A 13,801-nucleotide genomic window follows, 5' to 3' on the forward strand; every position below is an offset into this window, starting at 1 on the left:
TAAACCAGTGTGTTTTAAAAAATCTAAAGAAATCACAAAAGATCTCTCCTGGACAAAGTGCCATGCTCTTAGAAAAAAAAAACATATACAGGCGGTCCCCTACCTAAAAACACCCGAGTTACAGATGACCCCTAGTTACAAACGGACCACTGGTTATTGGTAATTTCCAGTAGTTTAGCCCTGGGCTACAATAAACAGCTATAACAGTTATGAAAGGTGTCTGCAATTAAGCTTTATTGTTAATCCTGGTTCTTATAACAATCCAACATTTTTAAAATCCAATTGTCACAGAGACCAAAAAAATTTGTCTGGAGTTACAATTATAAAATATACAGTTCCGACTTACATACAATTTCAACTTAAGAACAATCCTACAGAACCTTGTACGTAACCCGGAGACTGCCTGTAAACCCTTTCCTCTAAGAGTACATATACACAGGGGCATACCGCTGTGTGCTGGAGAGGAAGAGGAGGTGAACCCTACCCCCTCCATAGAGAACAGCAGCATACTCTATCTTTTCCCCAGGTACTGCCTCTGGGCCGCCATTGCCGTCTATGGGGACGTATATGTGGCTGCAAATTTGCGGCCGCATATACATCCCTCCAGATGGCCATGTAAATGTACTCTTATAGTGATTCAATTTGTATAAATCGGTCCATAACAGCATTACTCATCCTTCTGCACTGACATCCCCTCTGATATAACACTGTGGGGCACAGTTACTATTCGTCGAACACTGCACTTTTGTAGGACAGTGCACGTTCTTCATGGCTAAAACGGCTTGCACAGGTATTTAAGAAGTGTCTGTGCTGCGATTGTATTGCACGTGACCCTTTTGTGGTGCAACTGCACTTGACAAATTAGGGGGCGGCACGACTGATTAGGACCAGGCGCCGTATTTAACTTTCAAATTGTGTCGCACGCCCTTTGTTAAAGGTGCACCACAAAAAAGATGGTGAACTCTGTCTGACCATTGCGGGGAGGCGCCAGATTCATGATTTCTGGTGCACGATCTTAGTGAATTACCGCGCGCTGTATTATAGGCGGACATTGCACTTTCTGTGAACTCGAGTGACCTTGTAAGTAAATGTCACCCATAATGTTTCCCTTATAGTGAAAGAAGAGGAGGAAATCATTTGAGGATAACTAGTCTGTCCTTCTCTAAAGCAGACATAGGGGTAGATTTATCAAGCTGTCTGAAAGTCAGGATAGTTCTAGTTGCCCATGGCAATTGTTGATATGCCTCAAGCCTGTCCTGCGAGATGTCATTGACACTTCTGTTATTTTTTTCTTCAAATGATCTTTATAAGTGTCTACATTGAAATTCAGGAAGAGGGTGATCCCCCCTACTTGTGCACCAGCTTGAAAGCAAACAAACCCTAACTACTAAACAAATTACATGTATTCCACATTTTATCCTAACCAACAGACCTGACAGAATATAAAAATTACAGGTTGGGGGGAAGCTAGGTAATAGCTACCACAACATTATTGATTTTATATTACGCTTTACAAAGATGGTTAGTAGAGGGATAAAGAACATTCTAAACTTCAGGAGGGCAAATTTCAGCAGCTAAGGGTACACCTTAAAGGGAACCTGACACCACATTTTTCATAAATACAACTAGTGGCAGGTTCCTATAGAGTTCTACTAACTATCTAACACCCTGCTTTTAGCTAAAAATTGTTCCCCTCAGATCCCCCAAAAAATCAGAGTTATAAACTTGCCAATCTATGCATCTTTAGAGCAAGTCGAGGGGCATGGGCTAATGGCATGTGACCAGGGTGACATAATCACAGGTCGTTAAGCCTCTTAATATTAGCAAACTGTACCTCATGCACATATCTGAGCACATAAAAAAATCACAGAATGCCTGCATGGACTTCTCTCGATGCGGGCTGCTGTGATATCATGTGTTATGATATGCTGTGATTTCATGAGATATATGCTTGGTGTACAATATTCTAATGTTAGAAGGCTAATGGACCTGCTAATGGACCCTGGTCACATGACATTATTGCTGCATGCAGAGATAGCAAGGAGAGGAGCTGCTGGATTCAGCCAGAGGAGGCCACGTCCCACCTCAACTCGCTATAGACATGCTTAGACACCAGGTAAAATTATAAAGTTGAACATATGGGAATCTGAGGGTAACCATTTTTAGCTAAAAGAAGGGTGTCAGTTAATAGGGTTCTATGGGAACCTGCTACTATCTATATTTGTGATTAATGTGGTGACAGGTTTCCTATAAAGGCATAAACTGGGACATTGGGGCACATTTACTAAGAACATTACAAATTGCAAATTGTGCAGAGGGCGCCAGATTCAGGATATCTTGTGCTCGTTCTGCATGAATCTGGTCCCGTCTGCATTATCCTGACAGAGTGCATTGCTTTTTTTGGTGCACCTTTAACATAGGTCGTGTGACACATTACTGTTGGTTTTATCATAGTATCATAGTTTAGACGGTTGAAAAAAGTCCATCAAGGTCAACCAAGGAAGGGAAGGCATTGGATGAGGAAGGGATTTAGGGGAAACAATTCTATATAACATAACCTTCAATGTTATTTAGGTGTAAAAAGGCATCTAGACCCTTCTTGAAGCTCTCTGCTGTCCCTGTGCCCTTTCCACCGATTGACAGTTCTCATAGTAAAAAAGCTTTGTAGCCTCTGGTGATTAAACCTTGTTTTCTCTAGACGGAGACAGTGCCCTCTCGACTTTTGATTTGATGTTATCTGGAACAACTTACCACCATATTTGTTGTATGGACCATTCATATATTTATATAAATGTATCATGTCCCGTCTTAGTCATCTGTATTAGAGACTAAATAAATCTAGTCGTTTTAATCTTTCCTCATAACTGAGACCCTCCAAAGCCCTTATCAGTTTTGTGGCTCTTCGTTGAACCCTCTTCAGCTCCAGGGCATCCTTTTTATGGACCGGAGCCAGAACTGGATGGCATATTCCAGGTGTGGCCGAACCAATGTCTTGTACAGTGGTAATATTACATCCCTACCCCGAGATACCACTTTAGATACATAACAAAATCTTCCTGGCTTTAGAGGCAGCTGATTGACATTTTATGCTGTTGTTTAATTTATGATCTACTAGTAAGCCCCGGTCCTCGAAAATTTAAAGGGACAGTGCTCCCATCATTCCCCGCCAGATGTTTGAGCCAACAGCCTTAGAGAAAGCTCCGCTGCGTTATTCCTGTATTTCCATTCTCCAGCGTTCCAGCTCCCGTGTCCTTGTGTTCCAAGTACAATTATAATTGTAAACAGTCAATTACTTGGTAAAACTGCAGCGGAAAAATACTGAAAAGGGGGGTATTGGTGGATGGTAAACTTAATTTTAGTGACCAGACCCAGACGGCTGCTGCTACAGCAAATACAATTATGGAAGGTATCAAGAGAGGAATTGATTCTCATGATAAAGACATAGTTTTACCCTTATACAAATCCTGTGTCAGACCATACATGGAATATTGTGTACAGTTTTGGCGCCAGTGTATAAAAAGGGCATAGTAGAACTGAAATGGGTGCAGGGCAGAGCAACCAAGATTATTAGGGGAATGGGGGGGGTAGAATATAATGTTACAGATTACAAAATTTGGGATTATTCAGTTTCAAAAAAAGACATCTGAGGGCAAACAATTACATTCGTTACAATGTACAAATACCTGAAGAGGCAGTTCTACCATCGCTATAGACAAAGGTCCTTTACTCTAGGAGCAGTGAGACTACATGTTCATGATGACTTTCTGGAGAGCAAAGATATCACAAGTTATGGGGAAAAAAACATTTGTTTACTCTTATAGGTTGGACTTGATGGACTTGAATTTTTTCAAACCTTATATACTATGATACTATGATAGGATACAATCAGGAAGGGGGGTATGTCTCCTTCAACAGACCACCTTTGTAGGCATTGCAGCCTCTTGTCTAAAGTTTATGGCTGCAAACTTTGTCAGCTCTTTAGAGGTGAATGAGTGGGGTGAGACCTTACTGGGGGCGTGTACTAGCTTCTGCTCACAGCCCCCAAATACTCTTTTATCCATGAGGCCTAATCATCTCACAGCCTCACCCACTTTCTATTTAACACATCTTTAGCAATAGTGTTAATGCCATGTTACACATAGGTTTTGTGTTTTCTCAAATGTTGCAAAGCTTCCTGTTGGTTTGACCTCATGATGCACATTTGCAAATGCTGTAGATGTCTGATGTATCTTCTAGTGAAAACTACCTTAAAAATTATGTATTATGACTGCTCCCCAGTAATTGCACAGCCTGTGCTAATAATTCAAACTCTACAAAGGAAAAAAATTGTTACAAATATGAATAGGCAAAGGCACACACAAAAGCTGCAAGACAGGAAATGTATCAGATTTGTATAAAATATATTATATAAAATGGTATTATATAGTAAATATAATAACTTATATTCTCTATATAGTGACTTATATTCTTCATATATTCTCTATATAGCCCAGTACATTCATCTAGTCCTGCTGAACAGTACTCCACATACTGCCAGCCTTTGTTTGTTTGTTAACAGACCTGCGCTCACATCCTGACCATTGGCCACTGGAAAAAGCGTTTTTAATATTTGGCAGCAAAATGGCAGTGGTCAGGACGGGAGCATCAGCCTTTGTTTACAGCACAGAAGAACAGGACTGTCGGAGGAGGTGAATATAAAATTGTTTATGCTTGTTTAGCCTCCCCCCTCCCCAAGACATATATAAAATGTTTAATAAGCCCACACAACCCAGGTAAAGTGATCTTGTACCAATGGCGTCTGTCAGGATTTATTTACTAGCAACTGTAACGTCTAAAATGTAAGATAGTCGAGGTGAACATTGCCCTGAAAATGAATACTGGAATACACTATGGCGTTTCTCCACATTTTATGATTTTTTTTAAATGTGAAGAAGTGCAAGTGAGACCACAAGGGAAAGCTGCATGTGGGCTTCACAGGGGGTTCCACATGTAAAAAGTTCTTTCTTCAAAGTGCCCATCAAAGCCTTAGCTAAGAGTTTATCACATAGGGGGAAGGCAGAAAATCCCTTGATGTGGTACCACAACAAGGGTGAACCATGTGTTTACCACCAAAGAGGTTCATCCTAATCAAAGATGTTATAAGTACCCCAGGGGACACAGGTCAGTTGCCCATTAATATGCCATCATTATACCCGTGGATGCCTACTGACTTATCCCATTGTGGTATAAAAAGCCTCTCCCATTTCTCCCTTTACTACAGATGAGCAGACCCACTCTCGGGCCCGGCCGAGTTTGGCCAGACCTAAAATTAAAAATCATGCTTAGGACCAGGTTACTGTACCTAACCCAGACCGTGTTGGCAAAGTCACCTGCAGCATTTGAATTGACGCAGCATATGCGCACCAGTACCAATGTGTCAACATGGTCCATGTGACATCATGGGGGATAAATTTAAATGTCAAACCCCCAACGATACTGTTACCAATAGTGGGTTTTTCCAGTGGTTGGTGGGGTAAGCCAAACTCTTATTTCTAATGAAATCCGGGGTCCAACCTGCAAAGTTCTGTACGAAACTTTCAAACTTTGTTGTTCAGGTCCATTCATACCTCACCTGTACAACTGAATCATTGCACTTGATTCTTATATCCAATGTGAATTAATATTTTTGTTCCTTTATCTTCGATACACTTCTGCCTTTGGTTAAAAGAAACTGCTTAAAAACTGCATGTGTGAATGTAGCCTTAGGGCTTTTCTTTTGTTTAATCTTCCCCTTGCCCTCCACCAGTATTCCAGCTTATCACACAGAGAAGCTGCAGGCAAAGATATAATACATGGCACATACATTGTATATGAGGAAATAAAGCCACATACATAGTACATTTATCTCCTTCCCAGGCACTTTTTTTGTTTTTGTTTTTTTTTTTACAAATGCTTAATCCTGGAAGTTTTTTTTATAACTCACTTATTTACCTTACTTAAATAATTACCTTATACTATTTTCATTTTTGCAAAAAAATTATAAAATGCCTAGAAACACCTTTTCATGAACACTAGATCCAGCGTCGGACTGGCCCAGCAGAGTACCGGAGAAACCTCTGGTGGGCCCCGAGTCCCGACACTTACACACTTAAATAGCATCTGTGTTCAGACACTGGCGGAAGCTGTTTCTGCCAGCACCAGGTCACAGTGGCGGCATACACGCCGGCGGCATCAGCGTGAGCGCCGGCGGCATCGCTGTACGCGGCAGCGTCAGTGTGTGCAGCGGCGGCGTCAGTTAGCGGGGTGTCGGCATCAGTGTGCACGCCCCTTACATCAGTGTCCGCGCCGCCGGCATCATTATGCTCGCTGCACAATTGATGTGAAGCGCGTAGGAAGGCAGGCTGGACCATCGGAGTGGGACAGTTAGCAGCCTTTGAGGAGGTAAGCGTACAGAGCCCTGTAATGTGAACTGCAGGGGGCGGGGGGCCCTGTAATGGATTCTATGAGGGGATGGGAGACCTTTAATAGATGCTATGAAGGGAGGGGGCCCTGCAATAGATGCTATGAGGCGAGGGGGGCCCTTTAATAGATGCTATGAGGGGCCCTTTAATAGATGCTATGAGGGGAGGGGGGCCCTTTAATACATGCCATGATGGGAGGGGGGCCCTATAATAGATGCCATGAGGGGAGGTGGGCCCTCTAATAGATGCCATGAGGGGAGGGGGGCCCTTTAATAGATGCCATGATGGGAGGGGGGATGGGGGGCCCTGTCATGGATGCTGCGGGGGATGGAATGGGGGGCCCTGTAATGGATGCTGTTGGGGGGGAGAGGGGCCCTGTAATAAATGCTGTGGGGGGAGGGGTGATGGGGGGCCCTGTAATGGATGCTGTGGGGGGGAGGGAGGATATGGAAGAGGGGGCCCTTTAATGGATGCTGTGGGGGGGAAGGAGAGGGGGGAAATGGAAGAGGGGGTCCTGTAATGGATGCTGTGGGGGAAGGGTGGATGGGGGGCCCAACAGTGGATGGAGTGGGGAGGATAGGGGGCCCTGTAATGGATGCTGTGGGGGGTGGAGGAGGATGGGGAGGGAAGAGGGGGCCCTGTAATGGATGCTGTGGGGGAAGAGGGATGGGGAGGGCTGTAATGGATGCTGTGGGGGGAGAGGGATGGGGAGGGCTGTAATGGATGCTATGGGGGGGGGCTCTTGAATGGATTCTACGTGTGGAGGGGGGATTTGGAATGGATGCTGTGAGGGGCTCTGTGACTATATTTGTTACTAAGGGGATTTTTTGGCTATCTTGGCTACTTTGGGGGCACTGTTATTTAATTGGCTACTGTTGGGTACCTTTTGTCTATAATGGTTATTTTGGGGACAAGGGGACACCGTTAATGTTATGACTACTGTATGCACACTATTAATATGATGACTACTGTGATTGCACCATTAAGATACTGACTACAAAGGGGGCTTCATAGCTAAATTTCTTACTGTGGGGGGATCAGTTACTATATTGGCGATGCTACTGTGAGGCCCCTGTGCTTATATTGGCTATTGTAAGAGCACCTTTACAATACCCAACACAGTGGAGTTCGCATTTTAAAGTTGCCTACTGTTGGGCAGTGTTATTGGCAACTGTAATGAAGAGCAGAACCTAAAATGTTTGTGTTTCTTAGTCTGCAGAGACAAGTTGTGTCTGGTAGGAGCCGACATGGTGGTCTAGTTCTAAGAAGTAGATGAAAGAGAACTCCTCCAATTAGATGTCACCCATAAGTCATGTGATGCTTGTTTTACCCATGAGCTGACAATTCTGAAGAATCTGTTCAGTGACCTTCATACATGGAGCTACAGCCGCAGTACACAGCCATACATGGAGCTACAGCAGCAGTACACAGCCATACATGGAGCTAAAGCAGCAGTACACAGCCATACATGGAGCTACAGCCGCAGTACACAGCCATACATGGAGCTGCAGCCGCAGTACACAGCCATACATGGAGCTACAGCCACAGTACACAGCCATACATGGAGCTACAGCCACAGTACACAGCCATACATGGAGCTACACCCACAGTACACATCCATACATGGAGCTACAGCCACAGTACACAGCCATACAAGGAGCTACAGCCACAGTACACAGTCATACATGGAGCTACAGCCACAGTACACATCCATACATGGAGCTACAGCGGCAGTACACATCAATACATGGAGCTACAGCCGCAGTACACATCAATACATGGAGCTACAGCCGCAGTACACAGCCATACATGGAGCTAAAGCAGCAGTACACAGCCATACATAGCGCTACAGCCGCTGTACACAGCCATACATGGAGCTACGGTCACAGTACATCAGTCATACATGGAGCTACAGCTGCAGTACACAGCCATACATGGAGCTAAAGCAGCAGTACACAGCCATACATGGAGCTACAGCAGCAGTACACAGCTATACATGGAGCTGCAGCCGCAGTACACAGCCATACATGGAGCTACAGCCACAGTACACAGCCATACATGGAGCTACAGCCACAGTACACAGCCATACATGGAGCTACAGCCACAGTACACATCCATACATGGAGCTAGAGCCACAGTACACAGCCATACATGGAGCTACAGCCGCCGTACACAGCCATACATGGAGCTACAGCCGCCGTACACATCCATACATGGAGCTAAAGCAGCAGTACACAGCCACACATGGAGCTACAGCCACAGTACACAGCCATACACGGAGCTACAGCCACAGTACACAGCCATACATGGAGCTACAGCCGCCGTACACAGCCATACATGGAGCTACAGCCGCCGTACACAGCCATACATGGAGCTACAGCCACAGTACACAGACATACATGGAGCTACAGCCACAGTACACAGCCATACATGGAGCTACAGCTACAGTACACATCCATACATGGAGCTAAAGCAGCAGTACACAGCCACACATGGAGCTACAGCCAAAGTACACAGCCATACATGGAGCTACAGCTACAGTACACATCCATACATGGAGCTAAAGCAGCAGTACACAGCCACACATGGAGCTACAGCCAAAGTACACAGCCATACACGGAGCTACAGCCGCAGTACACAGCCATACATGGAGTTACAGCCACAGTACTCATCCATACGTGGAGCTACAGCCGCAGTACACATCCATACATGGAGTTACAGCCACAGTACTCATCCATACATGGAGCTACAGCTGCTGTACACAGCCACACATGGAGCTAAAGCAGCAGTACACAGCCCTACATAGCGCTACAGCCGCAGTACACAGCCATACATGGAGCTACAGCTACAGTACACATCCATACATGGAGCTGAAACAGCAGTACACAGCCACACATGGAGCTACAGGAGCAGTACACAGCCGTACATGGAGCTACAGCCGCAGTAAACGGCTATACATGGAGCTAAAGCAGCAGTACACAGCATTGGAGCTCCATTCAAGCTTCACTCTATAGTTATGTAGCACTACATAAAGTCTCATTAAGTGAATCCAAATAGGATGTGTCCCCGGCGATGACAGGACACTGTTGTAGTGTATATTGAGCATAGGTCTCTAACAGAAGTAATGGGAACACCCAGTTGTCACATTATGCATACATATATACCGAGAAATAACAGATGCTCAATCCAGGATTTGGAGAAAATATGTCTTAGAATTGTTATTTCATGGAGAATGAGAGTATTGCAGAGCCCCTGTGTATACCTTGTATCTGACTACTATATAGTCACTGTTAGTCACAATAGACATTTTTTAGCACTCTCTAGATTTCGCTCTTAGGTCTGTCTCTCATCTTAAGGTTGGTGGATAAAGTAACCAGATCTTCCCTGCCTGGAGCTTGCAGTACAGTAATGTCACCTGTGTTGTTATGACCAAGGTTGTCGTTGGCAATGTACAAATGTTGTATTTTATATGGTTCTGTTACTCTATTTGTGTACTGAGCTTTGCAGTGCAGTTTTTAGACAGTTTTTCAACTAATATGAGTAAAAGGGCTGTGCCTTAGCACCAGGTTCAAAAGAGCCCAAAAATCTGGCTTTTTTATGTAATCTAAACCAACTAATAGAAGGTGCAAATTTATACTAAAAAGACTTATACTACAACATATTTATCATCCAGATTTATACATTGCGATGCTGGATGATTTCCGGTGCAGTATAAATCTGTCCGTCTCCGTTTACGCTATCTAATGTTGAATGCTTTTGATAAATCTTCCCCAACGTGTTTTGGGTTCTGTAGTATTCTTTCTATTAACATGAAAGGTGGGCCCCAAAAAAGATTTTCTCTGGTGGGCCCAAGGTACTCCAGTCCGACACTGACTAGATGTGTATATCAAACATCACAATGGAACATCTGTGACATGAGCATGATTCACATTTTACACCAATCAAAAACTGCAAGGCTTTATCTTTGGTTAAATAACATATAAATGACTTTAAGAAAACCTGTTGTCTTTGCTGACCTATTTTATTAATCAATGAAAATTTCTAAACATATTTTAGAATTCTTAGAATTCTGCTTTATAGTTTTCCTCTGTAATTATTCCTAGAAATGTATAAATTAATTTAAAATTGGGTGTTAATAGTTGAGAGTTCAACCTTAACACAATAAGACTATAGTTAAACAGAGCTAATAGTATCAGACACACCCATTTGACAAGTATGATGGTAACACTCAGCTGTCAGTTTATTTATAACTATTTCAGGGAATAACAGAGCCATCACCCAGTTATGAGAAAGTACATTCCGGAAATGCAAATATTTATTACACCAGAGCTGTGAGGTCGTCTTTACGTGTCCTTTTGTTATAAGCAGCTCCATCTAGAGGTAAATACGTGATAGTGAAAGTACCTGATGTCATTTCCCAACCATTTTTCATCTTAGAAGCGCAATGTATCTGATCCTCACTTCGGTGGTTCTACTTTTACCTACCTTTATTTTGGCTTTTTACATCACTCAGAAATGGAAGAGTTAATAGCCTTTGTGAAAAAATGCAATGTGAAGAGCCACAGTGAACTTTCTGTTCAGCTCCACTGGATGAAATATTGATTTACGTCTGCGTTCCCTTTCTACAAAGAACACAGTTTAAATTGTTCCTGTTATTTATTTTCAGTTCATTCTGGATTTTGTGACCCTATGAAGTGCCTGGCTTTTAGATGTCACTGATGTACAAATGTAACGTTACAGCACATGGCACATGATTTGCCCGCTGTGGCAGCTGGGCACTATGAAAGAAATCATCAAATCCTAGCAAAGCAAGATAATACCTTACAGAAGCCAAAACATGTCAAGCATCTGTAGCCGCTCTGCAGGTTCTGCGCTCTTTATGCTTGTTATCCCTGACACAAAGAACCTCTGTCCAATCACAATGAAGACCACCAGATATGGAACAAAAATTATGCCTGAGGGGGATGCGATTTCACCACAATTGGCTATAGGATTTACTCCCGAAACACAATAATAACAGATAATGGCTGATGATGAAAATCACACAAATACAGGTTTAAGGTATTTAATATAATGTAAAGAGAACTTCACAGAACTTCATCTTACTATGGCTTACCTATGGATTAGATGCATTGTAAATCACATATAGCACATGTAATGCATTGTAGACTGGGGCCCAAGCCTTCCAAACCACCCACCAATTTTTATACTAAGAAGGGCCTTCATCCATGAAATCCTTGTACATCTGTTCATTCTTTCAATATACATGTACAGAAGAGTCATTTCAGGACCTTTGAAGTTTCTCCTAAGGTCCTAAAACCGCAGATTGAAACCAGTCAGAAGGGACACATCCTCTGTTTTTCAAGAAGCTGATTCTAGTACCATATGTAGGAAGTGAATTCTGAACTTGTATGGCTATATTATTCATACAGCACAGGCCTTAGCGCAGTATTAATCCACCCCTTGGAATACCCTACATATAGAAATGGAATGGCCCACCAGAGGACCGGAGAAGAGTTTTTTGGTGAGCCCTTCTCTCTGCTCCCACAGACGGAGCTATGAAGAGAAGGCCGTGGAGCTTCTAAAGAGTGGCTGGCTCTAATGAAATTAACAGAGACATCCGAATTTGTGTTCACCACTGGCAGCGGCTTTGAGATACTGGGGCACATTTACTTACCCGGTCCTGTCGCGATCCCCGCTGTGCATTGTCCAACGATCATGGACTCCGGTGCGATTCACTAAGATTGTGCGCCCGATTTCCTGAATGTGTCGCTTCCCCGCTCTGTTCCGCTGGAGTTCACCTTCTTTTTCCTGGTGCATGTAATTGTATATCTTGCAACACAATTTAAATGTTAAATCCCGCTCAGTCTGAATCCGTTTGATCGTCGCCCCGATTTCTGTCGCATGAGAGCCATCGCGGATATGCCAAAATCCGCTCGCGGTCAACACAATCCCCTTCTAAATGCTTGTCCCAGCAGCGCGATCCCCGAAAATGTTGGAAATCCCTACGGAAATGCTTCCGCGGGACTCTTGGTAAATAAGCCCCACTGTCTTCCCGCCTTCTCCTATTCTGCATAGATTGTCGTGTAGTCGGCAGTGACAGGAGGGAAGGGGAGACAGGAAAGACAGAAAGTACTCTGCCTCTACCCTCTTGACTCTGTGGCTCTTTCCTGACCTGTTTTGCATTTCGTTGGATGCTAATCCACAGTGTGCAGTCGTTGTAGCCAGATGTTTGTTCAACTTGTGTGACTTTTGGGCTTGAAATTGTCCCATTCTTGCGTCTAATAAGTTGCAAAACAGAGCATGCTAGCCCAGATGTACTTTTGGTAAACTATTTGGGACTAAAAAGTCTCACACCACAAAAAGTCCAAAAAGTGAGACTAAACAGGCAACTCATCACATGTATCACAAAGGGAAAGAACTTAAGATACATTGTAATGATTAAGTGATTAAGTAGGCCAGCCATTGGTCACAAAGGGGTTAAAGGGGTGTTCTCATCTGAACATTCACATTTAATTTAATTCATCTGCTGTATACATACATTCGTTCAATTGGATGCTAATTTAAAGAAAAATATCTGAGTAAAAATTATTTCCCATAAATGTAGTCATATGATCAATGTCCTGTGGTAATGAAAACTAAATCCAAGTGGACATATCTGACCACTGTTGCCAGAGGCCGTAAGTGGTCATATCTAAGAACAACTATTTTGTTTCTAATGTACAACATGATTATATTTATGGTAACTTATCTTCACACAGGTACATTTCCTTTAATTAACATGCAATTTTTAGAAATGTATATATATACAGGCAGTCCCCTACTTAAGAACCTAAGGACATTGGTCATTTATTGTACTTTAGTCCTAGGCTACAATGATCAGCTGTAACTGTTATCAAAGGTGTCTGTAATGAAGATTTATTGTTAATCCTGATTCTTATGACAATCCAACACAGAGACCAAAAAAGTTCTGTCTGGGATTACAATGATAAAATATACAGTTCTGACTTACATACAAATTCAACTTAAGAACAAACCTACAGACCCTATCTTGTATGTAACCCGGGGACTGCCTGTATATATATATATATATATATATATATATATATATATATATATATATATAGCAGAAAAATTGTACTAAATGTACAACTGTTGTCCAGCAGGCAATGTGTCAGCTGCAGGATCCACGGAAGATGAAAGGTAAGTAATTACTTTTTTTTTAGATGAGTTTGAGTGCACCTCATTTATCTGTGTGTAATATGCTTATATGTGGAATGTCATTTTATGTACAAGTAGTATGTATGCATGTGGAATGTGTGTATGAATATTTAGTGTGAATACGAGTGCAATGTATATGT

Source organism: Engystomops pustulosus, chromosome 10 (assembly GCF_040894005.1).
Source record: "Engystomops pustulosus chromosome 10, aEngPut4.maternal, whole genome shotgun sequence".
In the NCBI taxonomy this organism is placed as follows: domain Eukaryota; kingdom Metazoa; phylum Chordata; class Amphibia; order Anura; family Leptodactylidae; genus Engystomops; species Engystomops pustulosus.